The 16,280-nt window shown below is 54.0% G+C and overlaps 30 non-coding genes across 30 annotated transcripts; all 30 read left to right on the top strand.

Annotated features, from left to right (window-relative positions):
• The first annotated feature begins 374 nt into the window (after positions 1-374).
• Trnal-uag (transfer RNA leucine (anticodon UAG)) lies at positions 375-456 on the top strand. Its single transcript has one exon. It is a non-coding gene; the product is annotated as a tRNA-Leu (tRNA).
• A 444-nt stretch (positions 457-900) lies between these two features.
• Positions 901-972, top strand: Trnae-cuc (transfer RNA glutamic acid (anticodon CUC)). Its single transcript has one exon. It is a non-coding gene; the product is annotated as a tRNA-Glu (tRNA).
• A 374-nt stretch (positions 973-1,346) lies between these two features.
• Trnah-gug (transfer RNA histidin (anticodon GUG)) lies at positions 1,347-1,418 on the top strand. The gene has a single exon. It is a non-coding gene; the product is annotated as a tRNA-His (tRNA).
• Positions 1,419-2,008: 590 nt separating this feature from the next.
• On the top strand, positions 2,009-2,090 carry Trnal-uag (transfer RNA leucine (anticodon UAG)). Its single transcript has one exon. It is a non-coding gene; the product is annotated as a tRNA-Leu (tRNA).
• Positions 2,091-2,534: 444 nt separating this feature from the next.
• Positions 2,535-2,606, top strand: Trnae-cuc (transfer RNA glutamic acid (anticodon CUC)). The gene has a single exon. It is a non-coding gene; the product is annotated as a tRNA-Glu (tRNA).
• A 374-nt stretch (positions 2,607-2,980) lies between these two features.
• On the top strand, positions 2,981-3,052 carry Trnah-gug (transfer RNA histidin (anticodon GUG)). The gene has a single exon. It is a non-coding gene; the product is annotated as a tRNA-His (tRNA).
• Positions 3,053-3,642: 590 nt separating this feature from the next.
• Trnal-uag (transfer RNA leucine (anticodon UAG)) lies at positions 3,643-3,724 on the top strand. Its single transcript has one exon. It is a non-coding gene; the product is annotated as a tRNA-Leu (tRNA).
• Positions 3,725-4,168: 444 nt separating this feature from the next.
• Trnae-cuc (transfer RNA glutamic acid (anticodon CUC)) lies at positions 4,169-4,240 on the top strand. Its single transcript has one exon. It is a non-coding gene; the product is annotated as a tRNA-Glu (tRNA).
• A 374-nt stretch (positions 4,241-4,614) lies between these two features.
• Positions 4,615-4,686, top strand: Trnah-gug (transfer RNA histidin (anticodon GUG)). The gene has a single exon. It is a non-coding gene; the product is annotated as a tRNA-His (tRNA).
• A 590-nt stretch (positions 4,687-5,276) lies between these two features.
• On the top strand, positions 5,277-5,358 carry Trnal-uag (transfer RNA leucine (anticodon UAG)). The gene has a single exon. It is a non-coding gene; the product is annotated as a tRNA-Leu (tRNA).
• A 444-nt stretch (positions 5,359-5,802) lies between these two features.
• Trnae-cuc (transfer RNA glutamic acid (anticodon CUC)) lies at positions 5,803-5,874 on the top strand. The gene has a single exon. It is a non-coding gene; the product is annotated as a tRNA-Glu (tRNA).
• Positions 5,875-6,248: 374 nt separating this feature from the next.
• Positions 6,249-6,320, top strand: Trnah-gug (transfer RNA histidin (anticodon GUG)). Its single transcript has one exon. It is a non-coding gene; the product is annotated as a tRNA-His (tRNA).
• Positions 6,321-6,910: 590 nt separating this feature from the next.
• Positions 6,911-6,992, top strand: Trnal-uag (transfer RNA leucine (anticodon UAG)). Its single transcript has one exon. It is a non-coding gene; the product is annotated as a tRNA-Leu (tRNA).
• A 444-nt stretch (positions 6,993-7,436) lies between these two features.
• On the top strand, positions 7,437-7,508 carry Trnae-cuc (transfer RNA glutamic acid (anticodon CUC)). Its single transcript has one exon. It is a non-coding gene; the product is annotated as a tRNA-Glu (tRNA).
• Positions 7,509-7,882: 374 nt separating this feature from the next.
• Positions 7,883-7,954, top strand: Trnah-gug (transfer RNA histidin (anticodon GUG)). Its single transcript has one exon. It is a non-coding gene; the product is annotated as a tRNA-His (tRNA).
• Positions 7,955-8,544: 590 nt separating this feature from the next.
• Positions 8,545-8,626, top strand: Trnal-uag (transfer RNA leucine (anticodon UAG)). The gene has a single exon. It is a non-coding gene; the product is annotated as a tRNA-Leu (tRNA).
• Positions 8,627-9,070: 444 nt separating this feature from the next.
• Trnae-cuc (transfer RNA glutamic acid (anticodon CUC)) lies at positions 9,071-9,142 on the top strand. The gene has a single exon. It is a non-coding gene; the product is annotated as a tRNA-Glu (tRNA).
• A 374-nt stretch (positions 9,143-9,516) lies between these two features.
• Trnah-gug (transfer RNA histidin (anticodon GUG)) lies at positions 9,517-9,588 on the top strand. The gene has a single exon. It is a non-coding gene; the product is annotated as a tRNA-His (tRNA).
• Positions 9,589-10,178: 590 nt separating this feature from the next.
• Trnal-uag (transfer RNA leucine (anticodon UAG)) lies at positions 10,179-10,260 on the top strand. The gene has a single exon. It is a non-coding gene; the product is annotated as a tRNA-Leu (tRNA).
• Positions 10,261-10,704: 444 nt separating this feature from the next.
• Positions 10,705-10,776, top strand: Trnae-cuc (transfer RNA glutamic acid (anticodon CUC)). The gene has a single exon. It is a non-coding gene; the product is annotated as a tRNA-Glu (tRNA).
• Positions 10,777-11,150: 374 nt separating this feature from the next.
• On the top strand, positions 11,151-11,222 carry Trnah-gug (transfer RNA histidin (anticodon GUG)). The gene has a single exon. It is a non-coding gene; the product is annotated as a tRNA-His (tRNA).
• A 590-nt stretch (positions 11,223-11,812) lies between these two features.
• On the top strand, positions 11,813-11,894 carry Trnal-uag (transfer RNA leucine (anticodon UAG)). The gene has a single exon. It is a non-coding gene; the product is annotated as a tRNA-Leu (tRNA).
• Positions 11,895-12,338: 444 nt separating this feature from the next.
• On the top strand, positions 12,339-12,410 carry Trnae-cuc (transfer RNA glutamic acid (anticodon CUC)). Its single transcript has one exon. It is a non-coding gene; the product is annotated as a tRNA-Glu (tRNA).
• A 374-nt stretch (positions 12,411-12,784) lies between these two features.
• On the top strand, positions 12,785-12,856 carry Trnah-gug (transfer RNA histidin (anticodon GUG)). The gene has a single exon. It is a non-coding gene; the product is annotated as a tRNA-His (tRNA).
• Positions 12,857-13,446: 590 nt separating this feature from the next.
• On the top strand, positions 13,447-13,528 carry Trnal-uag (transfer RNA leucine (anticodon UAG)). Its single transcript has one exon. It is a non-coding gene; the product is annotated as a tRNA-Leu (tRNA).
• A 444-nt stretch (positions 13,529-13,972) lies between these two features.
• On the top strand, positions 13,973-14,044 carry Trnae-cuc (transfer RNA glutamic acid (anticodon CUC)). Its single transcript has one exon. It is a non-coding gene; the product is annotated as a tRNA-Glu (tRNA).
• Positions 14,045-14,418: 374 nt separating this feature from the next.
• Trnah-gug (transfer RNA histidin (anticodon GUG)) lies at positions 14,419-14,490 on the top strand. Its single transcript has one exon. It is a non-coding gene; the product is annotated as a tRNA-His (tRNA).
• Positions 14,491-15,080: 590 nt separating this feature from the next.
• Positions 15,081-15,162, top strand: Trnal-uag (transfer RNA leucine (anticodon UAG)). Its single transcript has one exon. It is a non-coding gene; the product is annotated as a tRNA-Leu (tRNA).
• Positions 15,163-15,606: 444 nt separating this feature from the next.
• Positions 15,607-15,678, top strand: Trnae-cuc (transfer RNA glutamic acid (anticodon CUC)). The gene has a single exon. It is a non-coding gene; the product is annotated as a tRNA-Glu (tRNA).
• A 374-nt stretch (positions 15,679-16,052) lies between these two features.
• On the top strand, positions 16,053-16,124 carry Trnah-gug (transfer RNA histidin (anticodon GUG)). The gene has a single exon. It is a non-coding gene; the product is annotated as a tRNA-His (tRNA).
• Positions 16,125-16,280: the final 156 nt, after the last annotated feature.

A 16,280-nucleotide genomic window follows, 5' to 3' on the forward strand; every position in this document is an offset into this window, starting at 1 on the left:
ACAGCGGAGCAGGAAGCTGTGGCGTGCACCGTTTCTACAAATGCTAGGAACACTGGGGCCGAAGGTAGCGCAGGTAGCGTGGCCGAGCGATCTAAGGCGCTTGTTTTAGGCACCAGTCTCTTCGGACGCGTGCGTTCGAAACCTGGTCACGGCACGAAAACGTCTCTTGATGCTGTCGCCTTAACTACGACAGCTTCAGACAAGTGGCGCCGCTACCACACGGCGGGCACGGCATTTTCTTGTTGTGGATGGCCTAAAGAGACGCTTCCAATGGGAGAGCAGAGGAAATACATGTTACAGCGATTGCCGAGATATTTCCATTTCGAAGTGATCTTTGTAGTACAAAGGAAACGTATTGTCGTCGGCGCTATAACGGTAACGTGGCCGAGCGGTCTAAGGCGCTGGTTTTAGGCACCAGTCTCTTCGGAGGCGTGGGTTCGAATCCCACCGTTGCCAATTTTGACGTCTCATTTTTGTGCCGTTGCTGTGTGTTGTCGTGGGCTAGGACGCAGCTCCTGTGTCGCGCGTGTTGTGTAGGTAGAGTGGCCGAGCGGTCTAAGGCGCTGGTTTTAGGCACCAGTCACTTCGGAGGCGTGGGTTCCAACCCCACAGCTGCTAAACGTGTAATGTTTCCTGCGTCGAAGACAGCTGCACCCATTGCCCGCAAAGGAAACAGCACAACAAGGCGTGAGCGTCTGCTTCGTGAATTGTCGTAGAACAGTACGTGGAGCAACGACAGGATTTGTAGGCGCCTTTTGCTCTCGTCACTGCTGGCGTTCGTCTCCATGAAATGCGTCCAGAGGATGCCGTTCTATAACGTGAAAGAGTGTATTTCTTACAGTTGTCGTCAGTTAATCGTGGCTGGTTGCTGCGTTCGCAGGAAGAGCACTGGCGTCGTAATCCGGTGTAGTCTAGTGGCTAGGATACCTGGCTCTCACCCAGGAGGCCCGGGTTCGATTCCCGGTACCGGAAACGTGAGTTTTTGTTGCTCCTCTTATGCGACTTGTCCCGACTTTGCTCGACTGACGCTACGCTGACGCGTGCACAAAGCTGCGTTAAGTATGATTCGCGGCTACACCTGACGGCGAGAGAGATGCGGCGTCTATTCACTTGTTATCGAGCCACATACCCATAGTCAAGAGGCTTGGAGGACTGCAAGACACTGCCAGGGAGGTGAATGTAGCTAACCACTCTAGTTAGTGTCCTGACAGCGCAGGCACGTTCATTTACTCGTATACACGTGATGGAGACCGTGTCTGACACTGCTGTGGCGTCCACCTTGGCCTAGGCTTTGCTGTGTATCGCCACTTGCACTCCAGCCAGCTGCCTCCGTGGGCGCGTGCGTGGCCGTGATCGTCTAGTGGTTAGGACATTGCGTTGTGGCCGCAATAACCCAGGTTCGAATCCTGGTCACGGCAATTTTGAAAGTTTTGCCTTGCTACCGTTGCAGTGACGATAGTGCACGAGTACTCGAAATCACAGTGCTTTCTTGATTTTTCACTCGTGTTCCGCAGTCCGCAGTTTGTACTACCACTTCATCGCCAACACGTAATGCCGGCGGCCGTGAGGCGCAGACGTCCGCTGCTCTCTGTAGTCGAAAAGGGCAGTTGTTTGAGGTGCGACGGATTGGATGAACAGCGGAGCAGGAAGCTGTGGCGTGCACCGTTTCTACAAATGCTAGGAACACTGGGGCCGAAGGTAGCGCAGGTAGCGTGGCCGAGCGATCTAAGGCGCTTGTTTTAGGCACCAGTCTCTTCGGACGCGTGCGTTCGAAACCTGGTCACGGCACGAAAACGTCTCTTGATGCTGTCGCCTTAACTACGACAGCTTCAGACAAGTGGCGCCGCTACCACACGGCGGGCACGGCATTTTCTTGTTGTGGATGGCCTAAAGAGACGCTTCCAATGGGAGAGCAGAGGAAATACATGTTACAGCGATTGCCGAGATATTTCCATTTCGAAGTGATCTTTGTAGTACAAAGGAAACGTATTGTCGTCGGCGCTATAACGGTAACGTGGCCGAGCGGTCTAAGGCGCTGGTTTTAGGCACCAGTCTCTTCGGAGGCGTGGGTTCGAATCCCACCGTTGCCAATTTTGACGTCTCATTTTTGTGCCGTTGCTGTGTGTTGTCGTGGGCTAGGACGCAGCTCCTGTGTCGCGCGTGTTGTGTAGGTAGAGTGGCCGAGCGGTCTAAGGCGCTGGTTTTAGGCACCAGTCACTTCGGAGGCGTGGGTTCCAACCCCACAGCTGCTAAACGTGTAATGTTTCCTGCGTCGAAGACAGCTGCACCCATTGCCCGCAAAGGAAACAGCACAACAAGGCGTGAGCGTCTGCTTCGTGAATTGTCGTAGAACAGTACGTGGAGCAACGACAGGATTTGTAGGCGCCTTTTGCTCTCGTCACTGCTGGCGTTCGTCTCCATGAAATGCGTCCAGAGGATGCCGTTCTATAACGTGAAAGAGTGTATTTCTTACAGTTGTCGTCAGTTAATCGTGGCTGGTTGCTGCGTTCGCAGGAAGAGCACTGGCGTCGTAATCCGGTGTAGTCTAGTGGCTAGGATACCTGGCTCTCACCCAGGAGGCCCGGGTTCGATTCCCGGTACCGGAAACGTGAGTTTTTGTTGCTCCTCTTATGCGACTTGTCCCGACTTTGCTCGACTGACGCTACGCTGACGCGTGCACAAAGCTGCGTTAAGTATGATTCGCGGCTACACCTGACGGCGAGAGAGATGCGGCGTCTATTCACTTGTTATCGAGCCACATACCCATAGTCAAGAGGCTTGGAGGACTGCAAGACACTGCCAGGGAGGTGAATGTAGCTAACCACTCTAGTTAGTGTCCTGACAGCGCAGGCACGTTCATTTACTCGTATACACGTGATGGAGACCGTGTCTGACACTGCTGTGGCGTCCACCTTGGCCTAGGCTTTGCTGTGTATCGCCACTTGCACTCCAGCCAGCTGCCTCCGTGGGCGCGTGCGTGGCCGTGATCGTCTAGTGGTTAGGACATTGCGTTGTGGCCGCAATAACCCAGGTTCGAATCCTGGTCACGGCAATTTTGAAAGTTTTGCCTTGCTACCGTTGCAGTGACGATAGTGCACGAGTACTCGAAATCACAGTGCTTTCTTGATTTTTCACTCGTGTTCCGCAGTCCGCAGTTTGTACTACCACTTCATCGCCAACACGTAATGCCGGCGGCCGTGAGGCGCAGACGTCCGCTGCTCTCTGTAGTCGAAAAGGGCAGTTGTTTGAGGTGCGACGGATTGGATGAACAGCGGAGCAGGAAGCTGTGGCGTGCACCGTTTCTACAAATGCTAGGAACACTGGGGCCGAAGGTAGCGCAGGTAGCGTGGCCGAGCGATCTAAGGCGCTTGTTTTAGGCACCAGTCTCTTCGGACGCGTGCGTTCGAAACCTGGTCACGGCACGAAAACGTCTCTTGATGCTGTCGCCTTAACTACGACAGCTTCAGACAAGTGGCGCCGCTACCACACGGCGGGCACGGCATTTTCTTGTTGTGGATGGCCTAAAGAGACGCTTCCAATGGGAGAGCAGAGGAAATACATGTTACAGCGATTGCCGAGATATTTCCATTTCGAAGTGATCTTTGTAGTACAAAGGAAACGTATTGTCGTCGGCGCTATAACGGTAACGTGGCCGAGCGGTCTAAGGCGCTGGTTTTAGGCACCAGTCTCTTCGGAGGCGTGGGTTCGAATCCCACCGTTGCCAATTTTGACGTCTCATTTTTGTGCCGTTGCTGTGTGTTGTCGTGGGCTAGGACGCAGCTCCTGTGTCGCGCGTGTTGTGTAGGTAGAGTGGCCGAGCGGTCTAAGGCGCTGGTTTTAGGCACCAGTCACTTCGGAGGCGTGGGTTCCAACCCCACAGCTGCTAAACGTGTAATGTTTCCTGCGTCGAAGACAGCTGCACCCATTGCCCGCAAAGGAAACAGCACAACAAGGCGTGAGCGTCTGCTTCGTGAATTGTCGTAGAACAGTACGTGGAGCAACGACAGGATTTGTAGGCGCCTTTTGCTCTCGTCACTGCTGGCGTTCGTCTCCATGAAATGCGTCCAGAGGATGCCGTTCTATAACGTGAAAGAGTGTATTTCTTACAGTTGTCGTCAGTTAATCGTGGCTGGTTGCTGCGTTCGCAGGAAGAGCACTGGCGTCGTAATCCGGTGTAGTCTAGTGGCTAGGATACCTGGCTCTCACCCAGGAGGCCCGGGTTCGATTCCCGGTACCGGAAACGTGAGTTTTTGTTGCTCCTCTTATGCGACTTGTCCCGACTTTGCTCGACTGACGCTACGCTGACGCGTGCACAAAGCTGCGTTAAGTATGATTCGCGGCTACACCTGACGGCGAGAGAGATGCGGCGTCTATTCACTTGTTATCGAGCCACATACCCATAGTCAAGAGGCTTGGAGGACTGCAAGACACTGCCAGGGAGGTGAATGTAGCTAACCACTCTAGTTAGTGTCCTGACAGCGCAGGCACGTTCATTTACTCGTATACACGTGATGGAGACCGTGTCTGACACTGCTGTGGCGTCCACCTTGGCCTAGGCTTTGCTGTGTATCGCCACTTGCACTCCAGCCAGCTGCCTCCGTGGGCGCGTGCGTGGCCGTGATCGTCTAGTGGTTAGGACATTGCGTTGTGGCCGCAATAACCCAGGTTCGAATCCTGGTCACGGCAATTTTGAAAGTTTTGCCTTGCTACCGTTGCAGTGACGATAGTGCACGAGTACTCGAAATCACAGTGCTTTCTTGATTTTTCACTCGTGTTCCGCAGTCCGCAGTTTGTACTACCACTTCATCGCCAACACGTAATGCCGGCGGCCGTGAGGCGCAGACGTCCGCTGCTCTCTGTAGTCGAAAAGGGCAGTTGTTTGAGGTGCGACGGATTGGATGAACAGCGGAGCAGGAAGCTGTGGCGTGCACCGTTTCTACAAATGCTAGGAACACTGGGGCCGAAGGTAGCGCAGGTAGCGTGGCCGAGCGATCTAAGGCGCTTGTTTTAGGCACCAGTCTCTTCGGACGCGTGCGTTCGAAACCTGGTCACGGCACGAAAACGTCTCTTGATGCTGTCGCCTTAACTACGACAGCTTCAGACAAGTGGCGCCGCTACCACACGGCGGGCACGGCATTTTCTTGTTGTGGATGGCCTAAAGAGACGCTTCCAATGGGAGAGCAGAGGAAATACATGTTACAGCGATTGCCGAGATATTTCCATTTCGAAGTGATCTTTGTAGTACAAAGGAAACGTATTGTCGTCGGCGCTATAACGGTAACGTGGCCGAGCGGTCTAAGGCGCTGGTTTTAGGCACCAGTCTCTTCGGAGGCGTGGGTTCGAATCCCACCGTTGCCAATTTTGACGTCTCATTTTTGTGCCGTTGCTGTGTGTTGTCGTGGGCTAGGACGCAGCTCCTGTGTCGCGCGTGTTGTGTAGGTAGAGTGGCCGAGCGGTCTAAGGCGCTGGTTTTAGGCACCAGTCACTTCGGAGGCGTGGGTTCCAACCCCACAGCTGCTAAACGTGTAATGTTTCCTGCGTCGAAGACAGCTGCACCCATTGCCCGCAAAGGAAACAGCACAACAAGGCGTGAGCGTCTGCTTCGTGAATTGTCGTAGAACAGTACGTGGAGCAACGACAGGATTTGTAGGCGCCTTTTGCTCTCGTCACTGCTGGCGTTCGTCTCCATGAAATGCGTCCAGAGGATGCCGTTCTATAACGTGAAAGAGTGTATTTCTTACAGTTGTCGTCAGTTAATCGTGGCTGGTTGCTGCGTTCGCAGGAAGAGCACTGGCGTCGTAATCCGGTGTAGTCTAGTGGCTAGGATACCTGGCTCTCACCCAGGAGGCCCGGGTTCGATTCCCGGTACCGGAAACGTGAGTTTTTGTTGCTCCTCTTATGCGACTTGTCCCGACTTTGCTCGACTGACGCTACGCTGACGCGTGCACAAAGCTGCGTTAAGTATGATTCGCGGCTACACCTGACGGCGAGAGAGATGCGGCGTCTATTCACTTGTTATCGAGCCACATACCCATAGTCAAGAGGCTTGGAGGACTGCAAGACACTGCCAGGGAGGTGAATGTAGCTAACCACTCTAGTTAGTGTCCTGACAGCGCAGGCACGTTCATTTACTCGTATACACGTGATGGAGACCGTGTCTGACACTGCTGTGGCGTCCACCTTGGCCTAGGCTTTGCTGTGTATCGCCACTTGCACTCCAGCCAGCTGCCTCCGTGGGCGCGTGCGTGGCCGTGATCGTCTAGTGGTTAGGACATTGCGTTGTGGCCGCAATAACCCAGGTTCGAATCCTGGTCACGGCAATTTTGAAAGTTTTGCCTTGCTACCGTTGCAGTGACGATAGTGCACGAGTACTCGAAATCACAGTGCTTTCTTGATTTTTCACTCGTGTTCCGCAGTCCGCAGTTTGTACTACCACTTCATCGCCAACACGTAATGTCGGCGGCCGTGAGGCGCAGACGTCCGCTGCTCTCTGTAGTCGAAAAGGGCAGTTGTTTGAGGTGCGACGGATTGGATGAACAGCGGAGCAGGAAGCTGTGGCGTGCACCGTTTCTACAAATGCTAGGAACACTGGGGCCGAAGGTAGCGCAGGTAGCGTGGCCGAGCGATCTAAGGCGCTTGTTTTAGGCACCAGTCTCTTCGGACGCGTGCGTTCGAAACCTGGTCACGGCACGAAAACGTCTCTTGATGCTGTCGCCTTAACTACGACAGCTTCAGACAAGTGGCGCCGCTACCACACGGCGGGCACGGCATTTTCTTGTTGTGGATGGCCTAAAGAGACGCTTCCAATGGGAGAGCAGAGGAAATACATGTTACAGCGATTGCCGAGATATTTCCATTTCGAAGTGATCTTTGTAGTACAAAGGAAACGTATTGTCGTCGGCGCTATAACGGTAACGTGGCCGAGCGGTCTAAGGCGCTGGTTTTAGGCACCAGTCTCTTCGGAGGCGTGGGTTCGAATCCCACCGTTGCCAATTTTGACGTCTCATTTTTGTGCCGTTGCTGTGTGTTGTCGTGGGCTAGGACGCAGCTCCTGTGTCGCGCGTGTTGTGTAGGTAGAGTGGCCGAGCGGTCTAAGGCGCTGGTTTTAGGCACCAGTCACTTCGGAGGCGTGGGTTCCAACCCCACAGCTGCTAAACGTGTAATGTTTCCTGCGTCGAAGACAGCTGCACCCATTGCCCGCAAAGGAAACAGCACAACAAGGCGTGAGCGTCTGCTTCGTGAATTGTCGTAGAACAGTACGTGGAGCAACGACAGGATTTGTAGGCGCCTTTTGCTCTCGTCACTGCTGGCGTTCGTCTCCATGAAATGCGTCCAGAGGATGCCGTTCTATAACGTGAAAGAGTGTATTTCTTACAGTTGTCGTCAGTTAATCGTGGCTGGTTGCTGCGTTCGCAGGAAGAGCACTGGCGTCGTAATCCGGTGTAGTCTAGTGGCTAGGATACCTGGCTCTCACCCAGGAGGCCCGGGTTCGATTCCCGGTACCGGAAACGTGAGTTTTTGTTGCTCCTCTTATGCGACTTGTCCCGACTTTGCTCGACTGACGCTACGCTGACGCGTGCACAAAGCTGCGTTAAGTATGATTCGCGGCTACACCTGACGGCGAGAGAGATGCGGCGTCTATTCACTTGTTATCGAGCCACATACCCATAGTCAAGAGGCTTGGAGGACTGCAAGACACTGCCAGGGAGGTGAATGTAGCTAACCACTCTAGTTAGTGTCCTGACAGCGCAGGCACGTTCATTTACTCGTATACACGTGATGGAGACCGTGTCTGACACTGCTGTGGCGTCCACCTTGGCCTAGGCTTTGCTGTGTATCGCCACTTGCACTCCAGCCAGCTGCCTCCGTGGGCGCGTGCGTGGCCGTGATCGTCTAGTGGTTAGGACATTGCGTTGTGGCCGCAATAACCCAGGTTCGAATCCTGGTCACGGCAATTTTGAAAGTTTTGCCTTGCTACCGTTGCAGTGACGATAGTGCACGAGTACTCGAAATCACAGTGCTTTCTTGATTTTTCACTCGTGTTCCGCAGTCCGCAGTTTGTACTACCACTTCATCGCCAACACGTAATGCCGGCGGCCGTGAGGCGCAGACGTCCGCTGCTCTCTGTAGTCGAAAAGGGCAGTTGTTTGAGGTGCGACGGATTGGATGAACAGCGGAGCAGGAAGCTGTGGCGTGCACCGTTTCTACAAATGCTAGGAACACTGGGGCCGAAGGTAGCGCAGGTAGCGTGGCCGAGCGATCTAAGGCGCTTGTTTTAGGCACCAGTCTCTTCGGACGCGTGCGTTCGAAACCTGGTCACGGCACGAAAACGTCTCTTGATGCTGTCGCCTTAACTACGACAGCTTCAGACAAGTGGCGCCGCTACCACACGGCGGGCACGGCATTTTCTTGTTGTGGATGGCCTAAAGAGACGCTTCCAATGGGAGAGCAGAGGAAATACATGTTACAGCGATTGCCGAGATATTTCCATTTCGAAGTGATCTTTGTAGTACAAAGGAAACGTATTGTCGTCGGCGCTATAACGGTAACGTGGCCGAGCGGTCTAAGGCGCTGGTTTTAGGCACCAGTCTCTTCGGAGGCGTGGGTTCGAATCCCACCGTTGCCAATTTTGACGTCTCATTTTTGTGCCGTTGCTGTGTGTTGTCGTGGGCTAGGACGCAGCTCCTGTGTCGCGCGTGTTGTGTAGGTAGAGTGGCCGAGCGGTCTAAGGCGCTGGTTTTAGGCACCAGTCACTTCGGAGGCGTGGGTTCCAACCCCACAGCTGCTAAACGTGTAATGTTTCCTGCGTCGAAGACAGCTGCACCCATTGCCCGCAAAGGAAACAGCACAACAAGGCGTGAGCGTCTGCTTCGTGAATTGTCGTAGAACAGTACGTGGAGCAACGACAGGATTTGTAGGCGCCTTTTGCTCTCGTCACTGCTGGCGTTCGTCTCCATGAAATGCGTCCAGAGGATGCCGTTCTATAACGTGAAAGAGTGTATTTCTTACAGTTGTCGTCAGTTAATCGTGGCTGGTTGCTGCGTTCGCAGGAAGAGCACTGGCGTCGTAATCCGGTGTAGTCTAGTGGCTAGGATACCTGGCTCTCACCCAGGAGGCCCGGGTTCGATTCCCGGTACCGGAAACGTGAGTTTTTGTTGCTCCTCTTATGCGACTTGTCCCGACTTTGCTCGACTGACGCTACGCTGACGCGTGCACAAAGCTGCGTTAAGTATGATTCGCGGCTACACCTGACGGCGAGAGAGATGCGGCGTCTATTCACTTGTTATCGAGCCACATACCCATAGTCAAGAGGCTTGGAGGACTGCAAGACACTGCCAGGGAGGTGAATGTAGCTAACCACTCTAGTTAGTGTCCTGACAGCGCAGGCACGTTCATTTACTCGTATACACGTGATGGAGACCGTGTCTGACACTGCTGTGGCGTCCACCTTGGCCTAGGCTTTGCTGTGTATCGCCACTTGCACTCCAGCCAGCTGCCTCCGTGGGCGCGTGCGTGGCCGTGATCGTCTAGTGGTTAGGACATTGCGTTGTGGCCGCAATAACCCAGGTTCGAATCCTGGTCACGGCAATTTTGAAAGTTTTGCCTTGCTACCGTTGCAGTGACGATAGTGCACGAGTACTCGAAATCACAGTGCTTTCTTGATTTTTCACTCGTGTTCCGCAGTCCGCAGTTTGTACTACCACTTCATCGCCAACACGTAATGCCGGCGGCCGTGAGGCGCAGACGTCCGCTGCTCTCTGTAGTCGAAAAGGGCAGTTGTTTGAGGTGCGACGGATTGGATGAACAGCGGAGCAGGAAGCTGTGGCGTGCACCGTTTCTACAAATGCTAGGAACACTGGGGCCGAAGGTAGCGCAGGTAGCGTGGCCGAGCGATCTAAGGCGCTTGTTTTAGGCACCAGTCTCTTCGGACGCGTGCGTTCGAAACCTGGTCACGGCACGAAAACGTCTCTTGATGCTGTCGCCTTAACTACGACAGCTTCAGACAAGTGGCGCCGCTACCACACGGCGGGCACGGCATTTTCTTGTTGTGGATGGCCTAAAGAGACGCTTCCAATGGGAGAGCAGAGGAAATACATGTTACAGCGATTGCCGAGATATTTCCATTTCGAAGTGATCTTTGTAGTACAAAGGAAACGTATTGTCGTCGGCGCTATAACGGTAACGTGGCCGAGCGGTCTAAGGCGCTGGTTTTAGGCACCAGTCTCTTCGGAGGCGTGGGTTCGAATCCCACCGTTGCCAATTTTGACGTCTCATTTTTGTGCCGTTGCTGTGTGTTGTCGTGGGCTAGGACGCAGCTCCTGTGTCGCGCGTGTTGTGTAGGTAGAGTGGCCGAGCGGTCTAAGGCGCTGGTTTTAGGCACCAGTCACTTCGGAGGCGTGGGTTCCAACCCCACAGCTGCTAAACGTGTAATGTTTCCTGCGTCGAAGACAGCTGCACCCATTGCCCGCAAAGGAAACAGCACAACAAGGCGTGAGCGTCTGCTTCGTGAATTGTCGTAGAACAGTACGTGGAGCAACGACAGGATTTGTAGGCGCCTTTTGCTCTCGTCACTGCTGGCGTTCGTCTCCATGAAATGCGTCCAGAGGATGCCGTTCTATAACGTGAAAGAGTGTATTTCTTACAGTTGTCGTCAGTTAATCGTGGCTGGTTGCTGCGTTCGCAGGAAGAGCACTGGCGTCGTAATCCGGTGTAGTCTAGTGGCTAGGATACCTGGCTCTCACCCAGGAGGCCCGGGTTCGATTCCCGGTACCGGAAACGTGAGTTTTTGTTGCTCCTCTTATGCGACTTGTCCCGACTTTGCTCGACTGACGCTACGCTGACGCGTGCACAAAGCTGCGTTAAGTATGATTCGCGGCTACACCTGACGGCGAGAGAGATGCGGCGTCTATTCACTTGTTATCGAGCCACATACCCATAGTCAAGAGGCTTGGAGGACTGCAAGACACTGCCAGGGAGGTGAATGTAGCTAACCACTCTAGTTAGTGTCCTGACAGCGCAGGCACGTTCATTTACTCGTATACACGTGATGGAGACCGTGTCTGACACTGCTGTGGCGTCCACCTTGGCCTAGGCTTTGCTGTGTATCGCCACTTGCACTCCAGCCAGCTGCCTCCGTGGGCGCGTGCGTGGCCGTGATCGTCTAGTGGTTAGGACATTGCGTTGTGGCCGCAATAACCCAGGTTCGAATCCTGGTCACGGCAATTTTGAAAGTTTTGCCTTGCTACCGTTGCAGTGACGATAGTGCACGAGTACTCGAAATCACAGTGCTTTCTTGATTTTTCACTCGTGTTCCGCAGTCCGCAGTTTGTACTACCACTTCATCGCCAACACGTAATGCCGGCGGCCGTGAGGCGCAGACGTCCGCTGCTCTCTGTAGTCGAAAAGGGCAGTTGTTTGAGGTGCGACGGATTGGATGAACAGCGGAGCAGGAAGCTGTGGCGTGCACCGTTTCTACAAATGCTAGGAACACTGGGGCCGAAGGTAGCGCAGGTAGCGTGGCCGAGCGATCTAAGGCGCTTGTTTTAGGCACCAGTCTCTTCGGACGCGTGCGTTCGAAACCTGGTCACGGCACGAAAACGTCTCTTGATGCTGTCGCCTTAACTACGACAGCTTCAGACAAGTGGCGCCGCTACCACACGGCGGGCACGGCATTTTCTTGTTGTGGATGGCCTAAAGAGACGCTTCCAATGGGAGAGCAGAGGAAATACATGTTACAGCGATTGCCGAGATATTTCCATTTCGAAGTGATCTTTGTAGTACAAAGGAAACGTATTGTCGTCGGCGCTATAACGGTAACGTGGCCGAGCGGTCTAAGGCGCTGGTTTTAGGCACCAGTCTCTTCGGAGGCGTGGGTTCGAATCCCACCGTTGCCAATTTTGACGTCTCATTTTTGTGCCGTTGCTGTGTGTTGTCGTGGGCTAGGACGCAGCTCCTGTGTCGCGCGTGTTGTGTAGGTAGAGTGGCCGAGCGGTCTAAGGCGCTGGTTTTAGGCACCAGTCACTTCGGAGGCGTGGGTTCCAACCCCACAGCTGCTAAACGTGTAATGTTTCCTGCGTCGAAGACAGCTGCACCCATTGCCCGCAAAGGAAACAGCACAACAAGGCGTGAGCGTCTGCTTCGTGAATTGTCGTAGAACAGTACGTGGAGCAACGACAGGATTTGTAGGCGCCTTTTGCTCTCGTCACTGCTGGCGTTCGTCTCCATGAAATGCGTCCAGAGGATGCCGTTCTATAACGTGAAAGAGTGTATTTCTTACAGTTGTCGTCAGTTAATCGTGGCTGGTTGCTGCGTTCGCAGGAAGAGCACTGGCGTCGTAATCCGGTGTAGTCTAGTGGCTAGGATACCTGGCTCTCACCCAGGAGGCCCGGGTTCGATTCCCGGTACCGGAAACGTGAGTTTTTGTTGCTCCTCTTATGCGACTTGTCCCGACTTTGCTCGACTGACGCTACGCTGACGCGTGCACAAAGCTGCGTTAAGTATGATTCGCGGCTACACCTGACGGCGAGAGAGATGCGGCGTCTATTCACTTGTTATCGAGCCACATACCCATAGTCAAGAGGCTTGGAGGACTGCAAGACACTGCCAGGGAGGTGAATGTAGCTAACCACTCTAGTTAGTGTCCTGACAGCGCAGGCACGTTCATTTACTCGTATACACGTGATGGAGACCGTGTCTGACACTGCTGTGGCGTCCACCTTGGCCTAGGCTTTGCTGTGTATCGCCACTTGCACTCCAGCCAGCTGCCTCCGTGGGCGCGTGCGTGGCCGTGATCGTCTAGTGGTTAGGACATTGCGTTGTGGCCGCAATAACCCAGGTTCGAATCCTGGTCACGGCAATTTTGAAAGTTTTGCCTTGCTACCGTTGCAGTGACGATAGTGCACGAGTACTCGAAATCACAGTGCTTTCTTGATTTTTCACTCGTGTTCCGCAGTCCGCAGTTTGTACTACCACTTCATCGCCAACACGTAATGCCGGCGGCCGTGAGGCGCAGACGTCCGCTGCTCTCTGTAGTCGAAAAGGGCAGTTGTTTGAGGTGCGACGGATTGGATGAACAGCGGAGCAGGAAGCTGTGGCGTGCACCGTTTCTACAAATGCTAGGAACACTGGGGCCGAAGGTAGCGCAGGTAGCGTGGCCGAGCGATCTAAGGCGCTTGTTTTAGGCACCAGTCTCTTCGGACGCGTGCGTTCGAAACCTGGTCACGGCACGAAAACGTCTCTTGATGCTGTCGCCTTAACTACGACAGCTTCAGACAAGTGGCGCCGCTACCACACGGCGGGCACGGCATTTTCTTGTTGTGGATGGCCTAAAGAGACGCTTCCAATGGGAGAGCAGAGGAAATACATGTTACAGCGATTGCCGAGATATTTCCATTTCGAAGTGATCTTTGTAGTACAAAGGAAACGTATTGTCGTCGGCGCTATAACGGTAACGTGGCCGAGCGGTCTAAGGCGCTGGTTTTAGGCACCAGTCTCTTCGGAGGCGTGGGTTCGAATCCCACCGTTGCCAATTTTGACGTCTCATTTTTGTGCCGTTGCTGTGTGTTGTCGTGGGCTAGGACGCAGCTCCTGTGTCGCGCGTGTTGTGTAGGTAGAGTGGCCGAGCGGTCTAAGGCGCTGGTTTTAGGCACCAGTCACTTCGGAGGCGTGGGTTCCAACCCCACAGCTGCTAAACGTGTAATGTTTCCTGCGTCGAAGACAGCTGCACCCATTGCCCGCAAAGGAAACAGCACAACAAGGCGTGAGCGTCTGCTTCGTGAATTGTCGTAGAACAGTACGTGGAGCAACGACAGGATTTGTAGGCGCCTTTTGCTCTCGTCACTGCTGGCGTTCGTCTCCATGAAATGCGTCCAGAGGATGCCGTTCTATAACGTGAAAGAGTGTATTTCTTACAGTTGTCGTCAGTTAATCGTGGCTGGTTGCTGCGTTCGCAGGAAGAGCACTGGCGTCGTAATCCGGTGTAGTCTAGTGGCTAGGATACCTGGCTCTCACCCAGGAGGCCCGGGTTCGATTCCCGGTACCGGAAACGTGAGTTTTTGTTGCTCCTCTTATGCGACTTGTCCCGACTTTGCTCGACTGACGCTACGCTGACGCGTGCACAAAGCTGCGTTAAGTATGATTCGCGGCTACACCTGACGGCGAGAGAGATGCGGCGTCTATTCACTTGTTATCGAGCCACATACCCATAGTCAAGAGGCTTGGAGGACTGCAAGACACTGCCAGGGAGGTGAATGTAGCTAACCACTCTAGTTACTGTCCTGACAGCGCAGGCACGTTCATTTACTCGTATACACGTGATGGAGACCGTGTCTGACACTGCTGTGGCGTCCACCTTGGCCTAGGCTTTGCTGTGTATCGCCACTTGCACTCCAGCCAGCTGCCTCCGTGGGCGCGTGCGTGGCCGTGATCGTCTAGTGGTTAGGACATTGCGTTGTGGCCGCAATAACCCAGGTTCGAATCCTGGTCACGGCAATTTTGAAAGTTTTGCCTTGCTACCGTTGCAGTGACGATAGTGCACGAGTACTCGAAATCACAGTGCTTTCTTGATTTTTCACTCGTGTTCCGCAGTCCGCAGTTTGTACTACCACTTCATCGCCAACACGTAATGCCGGCGGCCGTGAGGCGCAGACGTCCGCTGCTCTCTGTAGTCGAAAAGGGCAGTTGTTTGAGGTGCGACGGATTGGATGAACAGCGGAGCAGGAAGCTGTGGCGTGCACCGTTTCTACAAATGCTAGGAACACTGGGGCCGAAGGTAGCGCAGGTAGCGTGGCCGAGCGATCTAAGGCGCTTGTTTTAGGCACCAGTCTCTTCGGACGCGTGCGTTCGAAACCTGGTCACGGCACGAAAACGTCTCTTGATGCTGTCGCCTTAACTACGACAGCTTCAGACAAGTGGCGCCGCTACCACACGGCGGGCACGGCATTTTCTTGTTGTGGATGGCCTAAAGAGACGCTTCCAATGGGAGAGCAGAGGAAATACATGTTACAGCGATTGCCGAGATATTTCCATTTCGAAGTGATCTTTGTAGTACAAAGGAAACGTATTGTCGTCGGCGCTATAACGGTAACGTGGCCGAGCGGTCTAAGGCGCTGGTTTTAGGCACCAGTCTCTTCGGAGGCGTGGGTTCGAATCCCACCGTTGCCAATTTTGACGTCTCATTTTTGTGCCGTTGCTGTGTGTTGTCGTGGGCTAGGACGCAGCTCCTGTGTCGCGCGTGTTGTGTAGGTAGAGTGGCCGAGCGGTCTAAGGCGCTGGTTTTAGGCACCAGTCACTTCGGAGGCGTGGGTTCCAACCCCACAGCTGCTAAACGTGTAATGTTTCCTGCGTCGAAGACAGCTGCACCCATTGCCCGCAAAGGAAACAGCACAACAAGGCGTGAGCGTCTGCTTCGTGAATTGTCGTAGAACAGTACGTGGAGCAACGACAGGATTTGTAGGCGCCTTTTGCTCTCGTCACTGCTGGCGTTCGTCTCCATGAAATGCGTCCAGAGGATGCCGTTCTATAACGTGAAAGAGTGTATTTCTTACAGTTGTCGTCAGTTAATCGTGGCTGGTTGCTGCGTTCGCAGGAAGAGCACTGGCGTCGTAATCCGGTGTAGTCTAGTGGCTAGGATACCTGGCTCTCACCCAGGAGGCCCGGGTTCGATTCCCGGTACCGGAAACGTGAGTTTTTGTTGCTCCTCTTATGCGACTTGTCCCGACTTTGCTCGACTGACGCTACGCTGACGCGTGCACAAAGCTGCGTTAAGTATGATTCGCGGCTACACCTGACGGCGAGAGAGATGCGGCGTCTATTCACTTGTTATCGAGCCACATACCCATAGTCAAGAGGCTTGGAGGACTGCAAGACACTGCCAGGGAGGTGAATGTAGCTAACCACTCTAGTTAGTGTCCTGACAGCGCAGGCACGTTCATTTACTCGTATACACGTGATGGAGACCGTGTCTGACACTGCTGTGGCGTCCACCTTGGCCTAGGCTTTGCTGTGTATCGCCACTTGCACTCCAGCCAGCTGCCTCCGTGGGCGCGTGCGTGGCCGTGATCGTCTAGTGGTTAGGACATTGCGTTGTGGCCGCAATAACCCAGGTTCGAATCCTGGTCACGGCAATTTTGAAAGTTTTGCCTTGCTACCGTTGCAGTGACGATAGTGCACGAGTACTCGAAATCACAGTGCTTTCTTGATTTTTCACTCGTGTTCCGCAGTCCGCAGTTTGTACTACCACTTCATCGCCAACACGTAATGCCGGCGGCCGTGAGGCGCAG

The sequence above is a fragment of the Schistocerca gregaria genome, chromosome 3 (genome assembly GCF_023897955.1).
Source record: "Schistocerca gregaria isolate iqSchGreg1 chromosome 3, iqSchGreg1.2, whole genome shotgun sequence".
In the NCBI taxonomy this organism is placed as follows: domain Eukaryota; kingdom Metazoa; phylum Arthropoda; class Insecta; order Orthoptera; family Acrididae; genus Schistocerca; species Schistocerca gregaria.